The sequence below is a fragment of the Primulina tabacum genome, chromosome 18 (genome assembly GCF_025594145.1).
Source record: "Primulina tabacum isolate GXHZ01 chromosome 18, ASM2559414v2, whole genome shotgun sequence".
Taxonomy (NCBI): Eukaryota; Viridiplantae; Streptophyta; class Magnoliopsida; order Lamiales; family Gesneriaceae; genus Primulina; species Primulina tabacum.
Genome location: NC_134567.1, coordinates 11,146,203 through 11,166,848, shown reverse-complemented (window position 1 = coordinate 11,166,848; position 20,646 = coordinate 11,146,203). Strand labels below are relative to the sequence as shown.

At 31.2% G+C, this 20,646-nt stretch overlaps 1 non-coding gene across 1 annotated transcript; it reads right to left on the bottom strand.

Moving 5' to 3' along the window:
* Positions 1 to 9,783: 9,783 nt before the first annotated feature.
* On the bottom strand, positions 9,784 to 9,894 carry LOC142534007 (small nucleolar RNA R71). The gene has a single exon (XR_012816879.1). It is a non-coding gene; the product is annotated as a small nucleolar RNA R71 (small nucleolar RNA).
* Between the last annotated feature and the right edge of the window lie 10,752 nt (positions 9,895 to 20,646).

Genomic DNA, 20,646 nt, shown 5'->3' with positions numbered 1-20,646 from the left:
TTTATCGAGGAGGAGAGGTCCTCGGCCACGTTCAGCGACTTCCAAACTCGTTCATAATTTGGTCACAAGACATTTAGCATACCTCAAAAACATAAAAATATTTTCTTTCGCACGTCGAACATACTTCTGGGCGTTGAGGGATTCGTTGGATCTCGATTGGGGCCGCTGCTACACATACTAACATGAATTCGAATACATATCTTGCATAACTTAGACGTATAGTCATGCTCACACCCATAATGACAAATTTCCTTATGATGTTCTAAATATCTCGGGACTTGACCTCGTTTAATCATTGTACTAAATCATTACATCAAACACCAAAACAATCCCTAAAAAAATAAAAAAAAATTAAAATTTTTTTTTAAAGGGGTACACGGACCCCGTGTAAGGGTCTGGGTAGATGCTGAAAATTCTCATTTTGGAGGAAAAATGGCACGGACCCCGTGTAAGGGTCCGGCTTCGGGTCCATGTTCCATGTAGGTGCTGGAATTGTGAACAAACAGAATTCCCTACACTTGTGACTTAATCCTACTCACTCGATCATAAGGACCGTGAACCAACACCTCAGGACCCATCCTAGGATGCTAAGGCACTTATTCAAACTCAAAGAAACAACCCAAAACAACTACGCATCACAAACAACGCAACCCAATCCGTGAACACGACATTTGACACTAAAACGCATTCTACGACTTCTATTGGAGACAATTGCCTATCGAAGCGAACCAACACACCAACAACCATCCCAACATCATACTCAACATACTTAAACGCAGCAGCGAATACCCGTCGATCCCCAACAAAGCCTGTACTAATAAAACTTCAAGAGCACATCAAGAACGCATTTTTCAGAAAAAAGCTGTTTCAGCAGTACCACGAAAACAATCATAACTCACTCATTTCTTATCCAATTCGAATTTACTGTCAAATCGAAGGTATCAAAAATTTCTACGTTTTATTTGTTGAAAGGTTTTCCAGAAAATCGACCGAAAAATCGCAGTATATAAAATGACAGCAAATTTCGAGTTTTGAGATCCAAAAACGTTTCAAAATCGATCCAACAAATTTCTGCTCAAACTTTGCACAACATGCATGAATTTTCACGCATAATAAACAACAAAATTTATATTATGACAAGATCGATGCAAGAATGAAAGAATATACGTGTCTTTTGATATTTAAAGTTACCGAAACGACGACACCGAAGCGAGAAGGATGCGAGAGACGATCCGGGATGAACGTGGCACGATTTTATTGAAGAAAAGCCAACAAAATCGCTGGGAAAAATCAGAGAGGAGAGGGGCAGCTGCTGAAGTTCTTAGAACCCTAAATTATTTCTTCAAAACAAATTGAAGGAAACACAAAGAAATATGTGTGTGTGTGTTTTACGTGAGTGTGTGTGAGGGAAAAAGTGTGTGTGCGTGAGTTTTGGTGTGTGTGTGTGTGTGTGTTTTTAATAATTAAGGGAATAAAATTTTGCTTAATTAAAATGTTACCAACAATATTATCCACACTAATTTAACAATTCCCTTAATAAAAATAAAATACACAATTGCTAAACTCTACCATATTTTAAAATTGCCAAAAATCGTCGCCGGTCTCTGTTTCTCGATCCCGCATCGAATAATCGCCTGAAAAATGAAACTCAAGAAAACATTTTAACGTGCATCGCATAAACATAAATAATTTAAAATAATGCAATTTCATAAATCATGCATCTCAAAAAAATCATTTTAAATTTGATTAAATAATTTAACAATTAAATAATGTATGGGTTTTACGTGTACTGAATTTGGGTTCTACAGATATATATCAGTGGAAAGTGAGCATAAGGTATGCAAACTTCAGATATCAATATATGGTCTCAAGCAAGCATCCAGAAGTTGGAACCTTAGATTTGAAAACACCATCAAGGAATTTGGTTTTGTCCAGAATCATGAGGAACCATGTATGTACAAGAAAGTTAGTGGGAGTGCAGTGACATTCCTAATACTTTATGTTGATGATATCATGCTCATTGGGAATGATGTAGGATTACTGCAATCAACTAAATTATGGTTAGTAAGTAAATTATCCATGAAAGACATGGGTGAAGCATCCTATGTATTGGGAATATAAACCTATAGATATAGAACAAAAAGGATGTGGGGCTCACCCAAACGACTTATATCGATACCATTCTGAAGAGATTCTCTATGGAAGAGTCCAAGAGAGGATACTTAACAATGTGTCATGATGTTACTCTATCTAAAGCAATGTGTCCCAAGACTAATGAAAAGATAGAGATGATGACACATATTCCATATACGTCATCCATTGGTAGTATCATGTATGGTATGAAATCAACACGCCCTGATGTTGCTTACGCTTTCAATGTTACAAGCAGACATCAGGCGAACCCTGGTCCAATGCATTGGAAGGCTGTGAAAGATATTCTTAAGTACCTAAGGAGGACAAAGAACTTGTTCATGGTCTATGGGGGTGGAGAATTCAAATTGGAAGGCTACAGTGATTCTAGCTTTCAAAGTTACATAGATGATTTTAAATCGACCTCTGGTTTTTTATTCATGCTCAATGGTGTGACTATCTCTTGGAATAGTTCCAATCAAGACACCGTTGCGGATTCCACCACTAAAACTGAATATATTGCTACATCTGCTGCAGCCAAAGAGGCAGTTTGGATGAGAAATTTCGTCCAAGAGTTGGGCGTTATTCCTAATGGAGTTGATCCAGTTCCGTTATACTGTGACAACACTGGTGTCGTTGAACAAGCAAAGGAACCAAGGTCTCATCAGCGATCCAAACATATACTATGAAAATTCCACATCAACCGGGAGATTGTGGGAAGAGGAGATATATCAGTCGAAAGAGTCGCCTCTGCAGATAACGTTGTTGATCCACTTACAAAGCCCTTTCTAGGACCAATGTTTGAAAAACATCGCAAAGAAATGAGATTAAATTTTATGGGTAGTTGGCTCTAGAGAAAATGGGAGATTGTTAGAGTAGATGTCCTGTAAGCCAACATTTGGCTGGAGAATTTATTGACTCAAGTATAATAAACAGTCTTTATTTTAATATAATTTAACTTTTTATGGTTTCATTTTACTTTATCTATATACACATGCAATAAACATAGATAAAGTCCTTGATTATACTTTAATATAAATGAATCGTAATTCGATCTTGAAACTCATTTATAAACACTGTATATTTTAAATTCGTTTTAGTCAATTCAGTCGCCTAAAAATAAGGATAAAGGCATCTTAAACTTGAGACTAACATATGTGATGTGTACCGTGTTTCATGGTAAAGGCATAGAGATGTCCAATCATGCAGATGGGTAATCATATGATGATTGTATCGAACATCCCTCCCTCAGACTTTCCAAGTAGTTATCATTCATCAAGAGGAAAAGTTTATGGTTGTGATTATACATGATTAGTCCTTACGACCCGGGACAACACTGAGGCTCTACATACTAGGATTGTGCTTTGACTTGTTTACCGACTCCGTGAGGGTCACAAGGTGGCGAGGTTGGGTTCAATTGCTACATATGTAGGAGTCAGTGCATTGTAGTCGAGAATTCACCGCTCATATATAAGTGTGGATATCCTATGTGATCTAACGAAATAATAGTGCATGAAATCTCTGGCCAGAGTATGAGATATACATTAGAGAAAGAATTCTCTAGTTGTACATGCAATGACACTATTAATGTTTCATGATTATATCACACAGCTATCGAATATAATATGCAACCCTTGATGAACCAATGGTTACAGATTCGATCGGGATACATGACATGAAGGGACCGTACTGTGCATTAATAATAACAGACTGGTTCTTGCAGGCACTATCAGTGATACCTAGGGAATCATGGGACGATGCTACTAGACGCTCTTACCATGATTCGATGGCTTTAATCAGAAAATGGTTTCTGACATTCTCGTGATCAAATGTTGGTACATGGAATGTGGGCAAATTAGGGTAAGCCCGAATAAAGAAAATTGTCATGAATGACAAAGAGTTAGGAACCCATGGCTAGATGTATCCCAGAACCATTGAGGGTCATACAAGTACTGGTTTTACTTGTTCTCGTTGAGATAATAAATTCAATGAGTTGAATTTATAAGAAATAAGTTTGATATGATCAATCGATAAACTTATAAATAAAGTTTATAAAAGCTTATAGAAATTTTGAGAACATGACTGCTAAAGACAGTCAAAGGGAGTGCACCTGCCTAAATTTAGATATTGGTGATCTCGAAATTATGGTGTGCATCATAATAACAAACCCATGGGTTTGTAAGAGTATAAACTCATCATGTTAATTTATTAAAGTTCAAATGGGCTTTAATAACCAAATTAAATTTTAATTGATTTAAAATATGCTCATTAAGTTTTTATAAAATATGGTATTGATTTATGTAATATGGAAATATTCATAATACCATAATTTTATAAAACTTGCGCACAAAGAAAATTATTAATAATGTATGATATTCTCAAATAAATATGTGTATTAAAAACAAGATTGGCTATGAAATGGCATTAATTTAGAATCTTTAATTAACTTAATTAATTAGATTAATTAAGTAAATTATGGACTAGAAATAAAATAATGATTTTGATTATTATTTAAAAATAGCATCCGAAAGTCTTAACATAGAGATTGCCTCTTCCTAATTTCAAAAAAAGCTGCTCTCGAAATCCCTTTTCAAAGAAAGAAAAATTAGGCTACTCCAAATTTCAGAGTTGTGTCGGTTTTTAGTGTTCTATCTCTACGCAAAATATCTTCTATTTTTATAGTGCAATTTAAAAGAGTACTGCAACGTACCGTACTTTTAAACTATTTAAAATTTGCGAAAAAATAAAATTTTTCTTTAATAATAATAATCTTTCAAATCGCGATAAAGATAAACTGCTCGTCTAAAAATATTTGAAGTAAAACAATTACAAACAAAGTTTTCAAAAAGCTTATCGTTTAAACATTGTAAACAAACTCATGAAAATCAGAGTATTTGAATCAACATGCATAAGTTCTTAAACGTAGGCGGTCCTCGGGTTTAGCGTTCTACGCAGACCGAGCCGGCTCATTGGTCTCGACCCTCTGTCTCTTCATAGTCGTCATCACCTATATCGATCAAGTCTAGTGATTCTAAAGACTCAATACGTATAAAATGAAAATAACAAGTAATACATAATAAAACCACTAACGTCTTTAAAGTAGAACGTACATACTTAAACTTGAACGTACTTGCATAAACATAGATGTGCCATCATATCGTAAAATTTTTCATAAACATGCTTGCATCATACATACTTGGATATACATAGCATCATCATTTTGCGTAGAGATATGTTTCAAAGCAAGTGACTCATACATAAATGTGCCTGATCAGACTAAACTACAGTACTGGGATGGTTGGGATGTCCACTACCGCACACATGAGATCTCCGGTCATGCTTTACCGGGTGGATTGGTCCCTGGTCATGCTTTACCGCTTTCAAATCCTGATCTAAACCAGGTCATGCTTTACCAGGGTGGAGAGGTCACCAGCCACGTTCACCGACTTCCAAACTCGTTCATAATTGGTCACAAGACATTTAGCAAACCTCAAAAATAAAACATTTTCTTTTGCACGTCGAACATACTTACATGGCGTTGAGGGATTCGTTGGATCTATCTTGGAGCCACTGCTGCACATACTAACACAATTACATGCACTTGATTTCCATAACTTAGACGTAATAGTGTTGATCACCACCCGAAGTAACAATTGACTTATGACGTTTTAAAACAATCATGAATTGACCTCGTTCATTCAACATACTAACTCATGACTCGAACCCCGAAACAATCTTGACATGGAGTAAGATATGTCCCAAGCAATGGAAAACATGGACCTCGCTTAAACCATAGTTCAAAGTTCCCCAATCAAACTTCGTAACATCTAAACTAACTATTATGATGCTAGGACAAACGACGTAGTAGTACCCAAAGGAAACAATAGCACCTAAATTCAAAGCCCGAAAAACCCAAGAACCAGCTCCTAGGCACTGCAGTGCAGCGCTGCGGCGTTGGTTGGGGCGAATCTGCAGCTCTGCAGCACCCCTGGTACAGCGCTGTGGCTCTAGTCCTATGCGAATTCAACCCCAAAAATCCATCTTCTACCCATTCCCTTCCTTGTGCCTTCTAATTCCACCAAACCCATGCCGACTCGAAACAAAACATCGAAAGACGAATGATCACACAACATGACACCACCTACGCATCAAGGAACACCTGACGATTCCCAACGAAGCCTGCAACAAACAATTCTCAAGAACACATCAAGAACATGTTTTCATAATATCGCAGTTTGAGCAGTCCCACAAAAATGATCATAACTCACTTGTTTCTGTTCCAAAAATTACGAATTTACAGTCAAATTGAAGATATCAAAAATTACTACGTTTTATATCTTGAAAACTTTTCCAAAAAAACCGAAAATGAACAGTACACGAAATGACAGCAACATTTGGTTTTGAGATCTAAAAATCGTTTCAAACTTAATACAACCAATTTTGCTCAAACTCCTGCACATCATACATGAATTTGTACACATAATAAACATCACAACACATAATATGACTAGATCGATGCAGAAACAATAGAATATACATGCCTTGATCTTTAAAAACTATCGAAACGACGATACCGAAGCGGAGAGAATGCGAGGGTTGATCCGGGACGAATTGCGGCGCGATTATTTGAAGAAAACCCAACGTGAATCACTGAAAATCGAGGGGCAAGGTGGCTGTTTGAAGAGAATTCTAGGAACCCTAAGTTTTCTTCCAAAAAAAATTAAAAATAAAGCCAAGGAAATTGTGTGTGTTTTGTATCATGATTGTTTGTATGTGTGTGTGCATGTGTTTAGGTTATTAGGGAATAAAATATTCCTTAATTAGTAATTAACAAACTAATGAAATTTTAATCCACACTAATTTAACAAATCCCTTAATTTAAATAAATTACACAATTTATAAACTTGAACAAATTTAAAATCTTAAAATTACCTAATAATTAAATTAGACTTTTAAATTGCTAAAAACTTAATAAATCATTTAAAATGACACTTTCTTGACTTGAAATAAAATACCGCATTTTTAAAAATCGCCTAATTCGTCGTTGGTCTCTTTTCCTCGATCCCGCCTCGAATAATCGCCTGAAACAAGAAACACAAAGAAACCTTTTTAACGTCGATCACATAAACATAAATAATTTAAAATAATACAAATTCATAGATCATGTGTCGCTAAAATCATTTTAAACTTAAATAAATAATTTAACAATTTAAATAAATGTATGGACTTTACGTGTACTGATTTTTGGGCTCAACAATTCCTCCTCTACTTAAATAAATTTCGTCCTCGAAATTAAACCTTACCAATCAATTCCGGATAGCGATTCATCATATCTGCCTCGGCCTCCCAAGTGGCTTCCTCCACTGATTGATTCAGCCACCGGACCTTGACCAACTTGGTCACTTTGTTCTGAAGTCTCTGATGAAACTTAAAATTAATAATTTATTATATGTTAAAACCTGTATTTTAAAATTTAAGTTTCATTAAAATTATAAAATTATGTTATTTTAGTATTGTTTGTTTATATTTAATTGTCTTACTAAATATGTTTTATTTTCAGGTTTTCTACGTGTTGGTAAAATAATTATAAATCAAGCTAGAAAATTCAAATGGAGGTGACTCAAATATGTTTGGAATCCTTGAGAAATTATCTACAACTTTGCAGAAGACATGATTGCCTAAAAAGTTCATTAAGATGATCAAATTGTGCAAATATCAAAAGGATGACAAATTTACTTTTACTATGACCAGCATATAGTAAAAAAATCATAACTATTTCAATATTTAACCAAATGAGGTGAACCAAGTGGCCAAATTCATCTACAGACAATTCCCCACATGTTTTCCGTTTTGAGCAGAGTCAAATTCGGTGATTAAGTCGTGGAACAAAGCATTGAAAGAAGGGACATGGAATTGAACTTGGAGGAGACAAAGAATACTATTGCAACTACATGGCATTAATAAAAATTTTGACCCTTTCTCTCATTTAGCCTATAAATAGAGGCCTTGTGCTACCTTGAGAATCATTCTATCTCATTGTAAAATATAGTGTGAGTGTGTATCAAAGTTCTAAATTCCAATATATTTTCTTTCATGTTCTCAACTATGAGTGATATTTTAGTGTTGATCAAAAGTAAGCTTATGGCAAGCTAAATCTATTATGTCAAGGTGAAGAGGATGCATTCTTGGTGAAGTAAGATTGTTTATATTTTGTATATTCTTTCTTTATTTCTTTTCATTTAGCTAACTTATTTTTATTGTAGGTATAAAAATGAATTATTTGTTGTTATCAATTTACATCAAATGCTTGATACCATTAAAGTGGTTATCTTGATTTGTTGTTTAATTTTGATACAATAAATATTTCATCACTTATTTTATATATATATATATATAATAATAATAATAATATCATAATATTTCATTTAGACGATAGCGTGGCTCTGCCGGTTGTTCTAAATGAAATATTATGATTTAATACTAACTTCTAACAATCTAACATTTACTTTATCGCAACTAACTTTTATTTTTCGCATCTAACTTTTACTTTCTCGCAACTAACTTTTACTTTTCCGCAACTAACATTTACTTTATCGCAACTAACTTTTACTTTACCGCAACTAACTTATTAAATCAATATATTTCATTTAGGCAATAGCGTGGCTCTGCCGGTTGTTCTAAATGAAATATAATGATTTAATTTAATATTTACTTTATGCAATTATTTATTTATATAGTTATAATTATAATCATAGGTACCATATATAAAATATCGGTTAATTCGGTATTTTCTATAGTGGGAACTATATTATATTATGTGTGTGTTTAATTTTCTTGGAACCATTATTTATGGTGGTTTCTTTTGTTTTACTTTTAGTTAAACAATATTACATAAACCAAGAATAAATCCTCAAGCCTTGACAAAATTTATAATTTGTAAACTTCATTCTTGCATTTGGTAATCTATAAATTAATAAATTTAAACTCAAAATAACCTCTCTGAGGATCGATCTCGTACTTACGAAATATATTACTTGCAGACAACCTACACTTGGGTGAATTATTATTTAAGTAGCAGCAAGTTTTTGGCGCCATTGCCGGGGAGGTATAAATTAAGTTTATATTTGTTAATTGTGTTTTATTTATAAATATTGTGTTGTTTTTTTGTATGAATATTTAAAGTCGAAAAAAAAATGGTAGACTTATTCGAGTATCTGAAAATAATTTAAACATGGATGATAATTCAAATAATCAAGATAATGATAATAATAATAATAATAATAATCAAGAACATGATCAATTAAGAACACTTAGGCACCATATGAACCCTATTAGAACTAGTGCCCCATATTGTTTAGTTTTTCCTCCTGATGCATCTAATTTCAACTTCAAACCTCAAATTATTCAACTTTTACCAAATTTTCATGGCTTAGATTCTGAAAATCCATATTTGCATCTAAGAGAATTTGAGGAAGTTTGTAACACTTATAATGATCAAAATTGTAGCATGGATATAGTTCGATTAAAGCTTTTCCCTTTTCCTTTAAAAGATAAAGCTAAAACATGGCTACAAAATTTAAGATCAAGTTCAATAAGATCATGGGAAGAAATGCAACAACAATTTCTCAAAAAAAATTTCCCTTCCCATAGAACAAACTCTTTTAAAAGACAAATTACAACTTTTTCTCAAAAAAAAGGAGAAACGTTTTATCAATGTTGGGATAGATATAAAGAATTACTTAATACATGCCCACATCATGGTTTTGAAACATGGAGAATAGTTTCTCACTTTTATGAAGGTCTAATACCTAAAGATAGGCAAATGATAGAATTCATGTGTAATGGAACTTTTGAAAATAAAAACCCAAATGAAGCTATGGAATATTTGGATTCATTAGCAGAAAATGCTCAAAATTGGGATAATATAGGCACAATAGAACCACCAACAACTAAAAACAATAATTCAACAAATGGGGGTGGTATCTATAATCTTAAAGATGATATATATATTCAAGCTAAACTTGCATCTTTAGCAAGAAAAATTGAGTCATTAGAAATGAAAAGAGTGGTCAATTAAAAAGTATTCAAGAAATTGTTTGTCATATATGTGATACACATGATCATGCTACAAAAGATTGTCCAACATTACCTTCATTTAAAGAATGTCTCCATGAACAAGAAAATTATGTTAACAGTTATAAAAAACCAATACTAGATCCTTTTTCACCATCATATAATCCTGGATGGAAAAATCATCCTAATTTTAGTTGGAGGAATGATAATAATGCACAACCATCACAACAATATTTTCAAAATAACCAAAATCATCAAGGTTATATTCCTTATGTTACACCTCCAAGAAAAAACTTTGAAGATGTAATTCATGCATTTATCCAAAAGCAAGAGTCTATCAATATTCAAAACAGTCAATCTATGAGTGATTTGAAAGAAACTCTTGCAAAATTTGCATCTGCACTTAATATTCATGAAAAAGGAAAATTTCCATCTCAACCTCAACCTAATCCTAAAAATCAAAATCAAGAATTAAAAATGAAAAAATTGATCAAATAAGATCTGTTATTACCCTTAGAAGTGGTAAAATAGTTAATGATCCATATAGTAATGAAAACAAGGATCATTTAAAATCAAAGAGTAAGGATGATAATCCTGATACTTTTGAGAATGATGATACCTTAAATTTTAAGAATAATATGGTGAATGATAAATCATCTGAAATAGTAAATAAGTCAAATAAATCTCCATCATTTCCTCATGCATTAACAAATCATAAAAAACAAAAAAGTGATTCTGATATCTATGAAGTTTTTAAACAAGTGAAGATAAATATTTCATTATTAGATGCTATTAAACAAGTACCTTCTTATGCAAAATTTTTAAAAGACTTATGTACTGTAAAGAGAAAATTGCATGTGAAGAAAAAAGCATTCTTGGCTGAAGAAGTAAGTTATATTCTTCAAAATAATTCTAGTTTAAAATATAAAGATCCTGGTTGTTCAACAATTTCATGTATTATTGGATAAAATAAAATTAAAAAAGCTTTGTTGGATTTGGGAGCAAGTGTGAATTTTACTTCCTTATTCAGTTTATGAAAAACTTAATATAGGATAATTAAAACCCACTTCTGTTACTCTCTTACTGGCGGATAGGTCAATCAAAATACCTAGAGGTATTGTAGAAGATGTGTTGGTTCAAGTTGATAAATTCATATATCCTGTAGATTTTATTGTTTTGGATACACAACCAATAGAAGTACATAATGAAATTCCAGTAATATTGGGACAACCATTTCTAGCAACTTCAAATGTTTTAATTAATTGTCGAAATGGAATAATGAAATTGTCTTTTGGAAATATGACTCTAGAACTTAATGTGTTCAATTTATGTAAAAAACCAAGTATTAATGAAAATGAATATGATAATAAAATTGAAACAATTGTGGAAGAAAATATAAAAGAAGAAAACTTAAATCAACAATCTGAAGTTTTTTCAATAGAAAGTTTTGAGTCTAAAAATAATTTTAAAGAAGATGATAATACAAAACTTGAATTAAAAGTTTTACCATTAGAATTGAAATATATATTTCTTGGTGAAAATAAAACATTTCATGTTGTAATTTCTTCCACTCTTTTGCCAAATCAAGAAGAAGATTTGATTAAATTACTTAAAAAATATAAAAATGCAATTGGATGGACTTTGAAAGATATAAAAGGTATGAATCCTTTAATTTGTACACATAAAATTCACTTGGAAGAAAATGCTAAAACATATCAACAACCACAAAAAAGGTTAAATCCACATATGAAGGAAGTTGTTAAGAATGAAATATTAAAACTATTAGACGCTGGAATTATCTATCCAATTTCAGATAGTAAATGGGTAAGTCCAACACAAGTAGTACCTAAAAAGTCCAGCATCACTGTTATAAAAAATGAAAAGGGAGAGTTATTACAAGCTAGGATTCCATCTAGTTGGCGTATGTGTATTGATTATAGAAAATTAAATGATGTAACTAGAAAAGATCATTTCCCACTACCATTTTTAGATCAAATTCTAGAAAAAGTAGCAGGAAATTCTAATTACTGTTTTCTTGATGGGTATTCGGGGTATTATCAAATATCTATATCATTAGAAGATCAAGAAAAAACTACTTTTACTTGTCCTTTCGGAACTTTTGCATTTAAAAGAATGCCATTTGGTTTATGTAATGCTCCGGCTACTTTTCAAATATGCATGTTAAGTATTTTCAATGATATGATTGATAAATATGTAGAAGTTTTTATGGATGATATAACTGTTTTTGGAAACTCATTTGAAAATTGTCTTAAAAATCTAGAAGAAGTATTAAAAAGATGTGAAGAAAAAAATCTTGTTTTAAATTGGAAAAAATGTCATTATATGGTTAAATCTGGGATTGTTTTAGGACATGTGATATCTGAAAAATGAATTGAAGTTGATAAAGCCAAAGTTGATGTTATTGCTAATTTAACACAACCAAAAACGGTCAAAGAAGTTCGATCATTCTTGGGTCATGCAGGATTTTATAGAAGGTTTATAAAAAATTTCAGCATAATATCTAAACCAATTTCAAATCTTTTAACAAAAGATACACAATTTGAATGGACTCAGAAATGTGAAAATGCTTTTAAAAAAATTATTAATCTTATAGTTACATCCCCTATTTTACAACCTCCAGATTGGTCTTTACCATTTGAATTAATGTGTGATGCAAGTGATTATGCTATAGAAGTTGTGTTAGGACAAAGAAAAGAAGGAAAACCTTATGCAATCTATTATGCTTGTAGAACCTTAAATAGTGCCCAAATAAATTATTCAACTACTGAAAAAGAATTATTTTCAGTATTATTTGCATTAGATAAGTTTTGATCTTATTTAATTGGTTCTACTACTATTGTTTACACCGATCATTCTGCCATAAAATATTTATCAAATAAACAAGATGCTAAGCCAAGATTAATACTGTGGATTTTATTGTGACAAGAATTTGATATTATAATTAAAAATAAAAAAAGAAAAAAAAATGTTGTAGCCAATCATTTATCTAGAATAATCACTGAATCATCTCATAATGAAATACCAACAAATGAAAATTTTCAAGATGATCAGTTATTTTATGCTACTATTATGCCCTGATTTGCTAACATTGTAAATTTTCTTGTGACAAATAAAATGCCTTCTCATTGGAATTCACAGGATAAGAATAAATTCTTGATAGAAGTTAAAAAATTTTATTGGGATGATCCTTACTTATTTAAGTATTGTCCTGACCAAATTTTTCGACGATGCATACCCGACAATGGAGTAAGTAATGTTATTAAATTTTGTCATTCTGAAGCATGTGAAGGTCATTTTTCATCCAATAAAACAGCTACAAAAATCTTACAATGTGGATTTTATTGGCCGTCTTTATTCAAAGATACGCATTTATTTTGCAAATCTTGTTAAAACTGTCAGAAACGAAACATGATGCCTTTAAATCCAATCATAATTATTGAAATATTTGATAGTTGGGGGATAGATTTTATGGGTCCATTTCCATTATCTTTTGGATATACGTACATTTTAGTCGCTGTTGATTATGTTTCAAAATGGATTGAAGCAATTGCATGTAGAACTAATGATCATAAAGTTGTTATAAAATTTTTAAAAGAAAATATTTTGAGCCGATTTGGAATACCTAGAGCAATAATTAGTGATGGGGGAAGTCATTTTATAAATAAATCATTTTCTTCTTTATTAAGAAAATATGGCATTACACATAAAGTTTCTACCACATATCATCCTCAAAGTAATGGTCAAATTGAACTTGCAAATAGAGAAATAAAACAAATTTTAGAAAAAACAGTTAATCCAAATCGAAAAGATTGGTCTTTATGATTAACTGATGCATTATGGGCATATAGAACTGCATTTAAAACATCATTAGGAATGTCACCATATAGGTTAGTTTTTGGTAAGCATTGTCATTTACCGGTTGAACTTGAACATAAAGCTTATTGGGCAATTAAAGCATTTAATATTAATTTAATTGATGCATCTAAATTAAGAAAATTGCAAATAAATGAACTTAAAGAATTAAGAAATGATGCATATGAAAATTCAAAGATTTATAAAGATAAAACTAAAGTCTTTCATGATAAAAATATTATGAGAAAGTCATTTGAAATTGGACAAAAAGTTTTGCTTTATAATTCTCGTTTGCATTTATTTTCAGGTAAACTAATATAGAGGTGGTCAGGACCATTTATAGTCAAATTTGTTTAACCTCATGGTGCTGTTGATATTGAAAATCCTAAAAATAATGACGTGTTTAAAGTTAATGGGCAAAGACTTAAGCCTTTTATAGAAAATGAAATTCTTAATAATGAGTTTATGCCTTTATATGATCCACAATAGTTGTTTGATATTTTCATTTTGTTTTGCAGATTCTAGTTCATTTCCCGGTTAAGTGGCGGATAACGGTACTCCGTGACTGTTTAAGTCGGTTTCTTCAGTTTTCCCAAAATAATTGAAATATATATAATAGTAATAATATGGATGTGTGTATTATGAATCTTCGTAAATATTTTGCTTGTTTACCTGATAATGCGTTGAAAAAAATTTATAAAGCTAGATGTGAGCGGCTAAGGTTGATGATGTCATATGGCATATCGAATGATGTCCGTTTGATAATTGAAACAAAAGTCCGATTGGTTGGGGAAACAAGTGAATTAATAATAAAACATATGCCAGGATTTGGTAAAAGCACATATGCCAAAAAGCGAAGAGCTAAACGTATAGGTGGATGTCATAAATGTGCAAGGTGGACTTGTAAGGGAAAATGCAAAAATGTTGGAATGACATCAATGAATAGAGAAGATAAAATTTTATTCATTAAGAATGGTCTGAGTAAAGAGCCTTTGGATAATTTTCTAGATGTTCTGATACGCATTATAGTGGGTACGTGCAAAATGTACTTCTTAAACTATGGTGGCAATTTCAACAGGAGGAATATCAATATGGACGGTGGAATCAGCCTTACAAAGATCCTACTGTAGTAACGCATATCTATTTAGATAAGCAAATATATATACACAATTTCGTCTTGGGAATCTGACGTTAAAAGACCATGTTTGCCAATTTATAAGAAAATTGGATGGGAAGCATATCTTCGACTCATAGAAGGCGTTGAAGCCGTTACTGAACGTAAAATCAGAGGAATATGTGAGCCACAATCACAACTACGCTGTATATATTTGTTTTAATATTGTCATTTTTATTTTCTTTTAATAATAATAATTTCATGTTCAAATATTGACTTTTGGCATGTTACGCTTATAAATTCATATGCTATGATCTAAAAATTACAAAAAAACATATTTCTCAACATGTCAACGTCCACGGTAAGTAAAATCAAAAATATTTGTGTATTTTGTGGATCTAGTGCAGGAAAAGATTCAATTTATGAAGAAGTAGCAGAAAATCTTGGAATAACACTTGGTAAAAAAAGATTCATTTGGTATATGGTGGTGGTGAAGTTGGCCTCATGGGAAAAGTTGCAAAAGCTGCGCATGCAGGTGGAAGTGAAGTTTTAGGCATTATTCCGATTTCCTTAGCCAATCTTACAGGACCAACAATAGGAGAAGAAATGAAAGTGGACAACATGTATGAACGAATTACTCAAATGATTGAACATTCAGATGCTTTCATTGCTTTGCCAAGAGGTTTCGGTACTTTGGAAGAAATATTTCATACTGTTTGTTGGGCACAATTAAATATCCACAATAAGCCAATTGATTTGTTAAATGTTAACAATTATTATGATAAACTGTTATCGTTTCTTGATGATGTTGTGGAACAGGGATTTATTTCATTAGCTTCGCGAAGGATGTTAGTTTCTGCTATAAGTGAAGGTGAACTTATTGATTTACTGCAAGGATTTAGTCATGAATCAGATCTATCTTTATCTCAACTTAATTGGCCAACATCCAAAAGTAAGAAAAGAAAATTCATGTTATGCTAAACTTGTGATTCAACGGTATGTTTTAATGTTTTTCTTTAAGGTATGAATAATTTCTTCTTCTTCTTTTGTTAGTTTTTTTATATAAAAATTAAAATATATACTTATATATAGTAATAATAATAATAATTTTTAGTTCAATGTCGAGTAAGGTGTCAGTAAAATGCACCTGAGACGCATTAGTTTATAATTATTGGAAAATCACAATACACTAGATTTTAATATTCATTATATTCAAAATACAGACTAAAAAAAAAATTAGTTTTTCATATGTACCAATTTATATATATTTTTTGATCAATTAATATAAAATATATAATAGATGTGTTCATATATATATAATTGTATGTGTTTTCAAATAAAATAATTTCTAAAATTTTTATGAGAATATAGTTAAAAGATATGGTTTGTATGGTTGTTAACATGTATAATTGAAAGAATTCTTTTGTAAAAGTATAATATATACTCACACATCTTTTGTGAGTGAGTGGTGAGAAATGAGAAAACAATTAATAAACTTTTATTGATTATTAAAAAATGGTTAATTACAAGAATATAACTCCCCTAAAAAAAATATTTATTGAAAAAAGAAAAAAAAAAGAAGTATATATATAACGGACTGCAAAATACTTTATTCATTGTAATTTTATTAGATTTGATTGATGTACTATCAATGTGTTCTAAAAACATCAATATTGTGTTCAAAAAAAAAAAAGATTTGTTTGTGCTAGATAAGTTTCAAAGGTAGTCGGATGTATCCGTTATATAAATGTTTATATATATACATATTATATAATATATATATATATATATTATGGTAGAATGTTTGGATAAAAAATTTAATAAACTTTTATTGATTATTAAAAAATGGTTAATTACAAAAATATAACTACCCTAAAAAAAATATTTATTGAAAAAAGAAAAAAAAAGAAGTATATATATAACGGACTGCAAAATACTTTATTCATTGTAATTTTATTAGATTTGATTGATGTACTATCAATGTGTTCTAAAAACATCAATATTGTGTTCAAAAAAAAAAACAAAAAGATTGGTTTGTGCTAGATAAGTTTCAAAGGTAGTCGGATGTATCCGTTATATAAATGTTTATATATATACATCTTATATAATATATATATATATATTTATGGTAGAATGTTTGGATTAAAAATTTTATGTTATTGTAAAATTTTGCAGTCACGTTATTTAAAAAAAAACAATAAAAAAAATGGGGATTTTATTCTTTGTAAATTTTCCTATTTTGTTTTCAATATTAGTTTAATTAATTGTCTGCTTTAATACTTAGCGTTTTTCAATGAGAGTTAATATTCATTCTAACTCCATGAGTGAAAACTAGCTATTCCTTAAACATTTTGACCTGAAAAAAAAAATATATGGAGTTGAGGCTTTTACAATAATATTCTTGATATTATACATGTTATGGTGGGTGATGTGAATTATCTTTTTGACTATATTATTATAAAAAATTTAGAAATTAAAAAAAAATTATATATATATATATATTGTTACTTTATATATTATGTGAAAATAAGAATAAGAATAAAAACACATCTAATTATATATTATTATATTAAACGAAAAAATATATATATATAAATCGGTATATGATTTTGTTTTTAATGAATATGTTTGTATTTGAATATATAAAAAGAATAAAGAATCTAGGTTGTGATTTTCCGATAAATTTTATTACTAAGGGACTAGTAATAAGATAGTGTAGGGGTGTGATGAAACTTAAAATTAATAATTTATTATATGTTAAAACCTGTATTTTAAAATTTAAGTTTCATTAAAATTATAAAATTATGTTATTTTAGTATTGTTTGTTTTTATTTAATTGTCTTACTAAATATGTTTTATTTTCAGGTTTTCTACGTGTTGGTAAAATAATGATAACTCAAGCTACAAAATTCAAATGGAGGTGACTCAAACATGTTTGGAATCCTTGAGAAATTATCTACAATTTTGCAGAAGACATGATTGCCTAAAAAGTTCATTAAGATGATCAAATTGTGCAAATATCAAAAGGATGACAAATTTACTTTTACTATGACCAGCATATAGTAAAAAAATCATAACTATTTCAATATTTAACCAAATAAGGTGAATCAAGTGGCCAAATTCATCTACAGACAATTCCCCACATGTTTGCCGTTTTGAGTAGAGTCAAATTCGGTGATTAAAGTCGTGGAACAAAGCATTGAAAGAAGGGACATGGAATTGAACTTGGAGGAGACAAAGAATACTATTGCAACTACATGGCATTAATAAAAATTTTGACCCTTTCTCTCATTTGGCCTATAAATAGAGGCATTGTGCTAGCTTGAGAATCATTCTATCTCATTGTAAAATATAGTGTGAGTGTGTATCAAAGTTCTAAGTTCCAATATATTTTCTTTCATGTTCTCAACTATGAGTGATATTTTAGTGTTGATCAAAAGTAAGCTTATGGCAAGCTAAATCTATTATGTCAAGGTGAAGAGGATGCATTCTTGGTGAAGTAAGATTGTTTATATTTTGTATATTCTTTCTTTATTTCTTTTCATTTAGCTAACTTATTTTTATTGTAGATATAAAAATGAATTATTTGTTGTTATCAATTTACATCAAATGCTTGATACCATTAAAGTGGTTATCTTGATTTGTTGTTTAATTTTGATACAATAAATATTTCATCACTTATTATTATATATATATATATTTATATAATAATATCATAATATTTCATTTAGACGATAGCGTGGCTCTGCCGGTTGTTCTAAATGAAATATTATGATTTAATACTAACATCTAACAATCTAACATTTACTTTATCGTAACTAACTTTTATTTTTCGCATCTAACTTTTACTTTCTCGCAACTAACTTTTACTTTCTCGCAACTAACATTTACTTTATCGCAACTAACTTTTACTTTACCGCAACTAACTTATTAAATCAATATATTTCATTTAGGCAATAGCGTGGCTCTGCCGGTTGTTCTAAATGAAATATAATGATTTAATTTAACATTTACTTTATGCAATTATTTATTTATATAGTTATAATTATAATCATAGGTACCATATATAAAATATCGGTTAATTCGGTATTTTCTATAGTGGGAACTATATTATATTATGTGTGTGTTTAATTTTCTTGGAACCATTATTTATGGTGGTTTCTTTTGTTTTACTTTTAGTTAAACAATATTACATAAACCAAGAATAAATCCTCAAGCCTTGACAAAATTTATAATTTGTAAACTTCATTCTTGCATTTGGTAATCTATAAATTAATAAATTTAAACTCAAAATAACCTCTCTGAGGATCGATCTCGTACTTACAAAATATATTACTTGCAAACAACCTACACTTGGGTGAATTATTATTTAAGTAGTAGCAGTCTCCACTTCTGTCTGTCTAGGATTTGGACGGGTTTCTCCTCATACGACAGATCCGGAGCAAGCTGGAACGGCTCATAGCTCAAAACATGAGAAGGATTTGCTATGTACTTCCTCAGCATCGAGACGTAGAATACATTGTGTACTCTGGCCAGATTCGGCGGTAGGGCTACATGATAAGCTAGTGTCCTAACCCTGTCAATTATTTCGAATGGTCCAATAAATCTCGGACTCAGCTTACCTCTCTTCCCAAACCTCATAACATCCTTCATAGGTATTATCTTTACGAATATGTTATCACCTAGGACAAACTCAAGATTCCTCATTCTCTTGTCGGCATAACTCTTTTGACGACTCTGGGCGGTCTTCATCCGGTCTCGAATCTTGACCACCACGTCTACAGTCTACTGAACGATCTGAGGATCAAGTTCTAATCTCTCACCGACTTCATCCCAATGAATCAGGAGATCTGCACTTCCTTCCATACAGTGCCGTGTAGGGAGCCATACCTATAGATGATTGGAAGCTGTTGTTGTAGATAAACTCCACTAGAGGTAGCTTTGATTCCCAATTCCCATGGAAATCGATCACACTAGCTCGCAGCGAATCTTCCAAAATCTGAATCACTCGCTCAGACTGGCCATCTGTCTGAGGGTGAAATGCAGTACTAAATAGCAACTTCTTCCTCATAGCTGCATGTAAACTCTTCCAAAAGGACGATGTGAACCTCGGGTCCCTGTCGGACACAATAGAAACTGGGATCCAGTGCAACCGGACTATCTCCTGGATATAGAGCTATGCATAGTGAGTCATGAAGAAAGTCGTCTTCACCGGTAAGAAATGGACTGAGTTAGTAAGTTGATCCACTATAACCCAAATGGCATTGGATCCTCTGACTGACCTCGGCAAACCAACAACGAAATCCATGGTGATATTCTCTCATTTCCACTCAGGAATAGGGAGTGGCTTAAGCATTGCTGCTGGCCTTTGATGCGCTGCTTTCACTTGCTGACAAGTGAGTCATTCATATTCAAATCGGTGGATGTCTCTCTTCATCTCTGGCCACTAATACAGA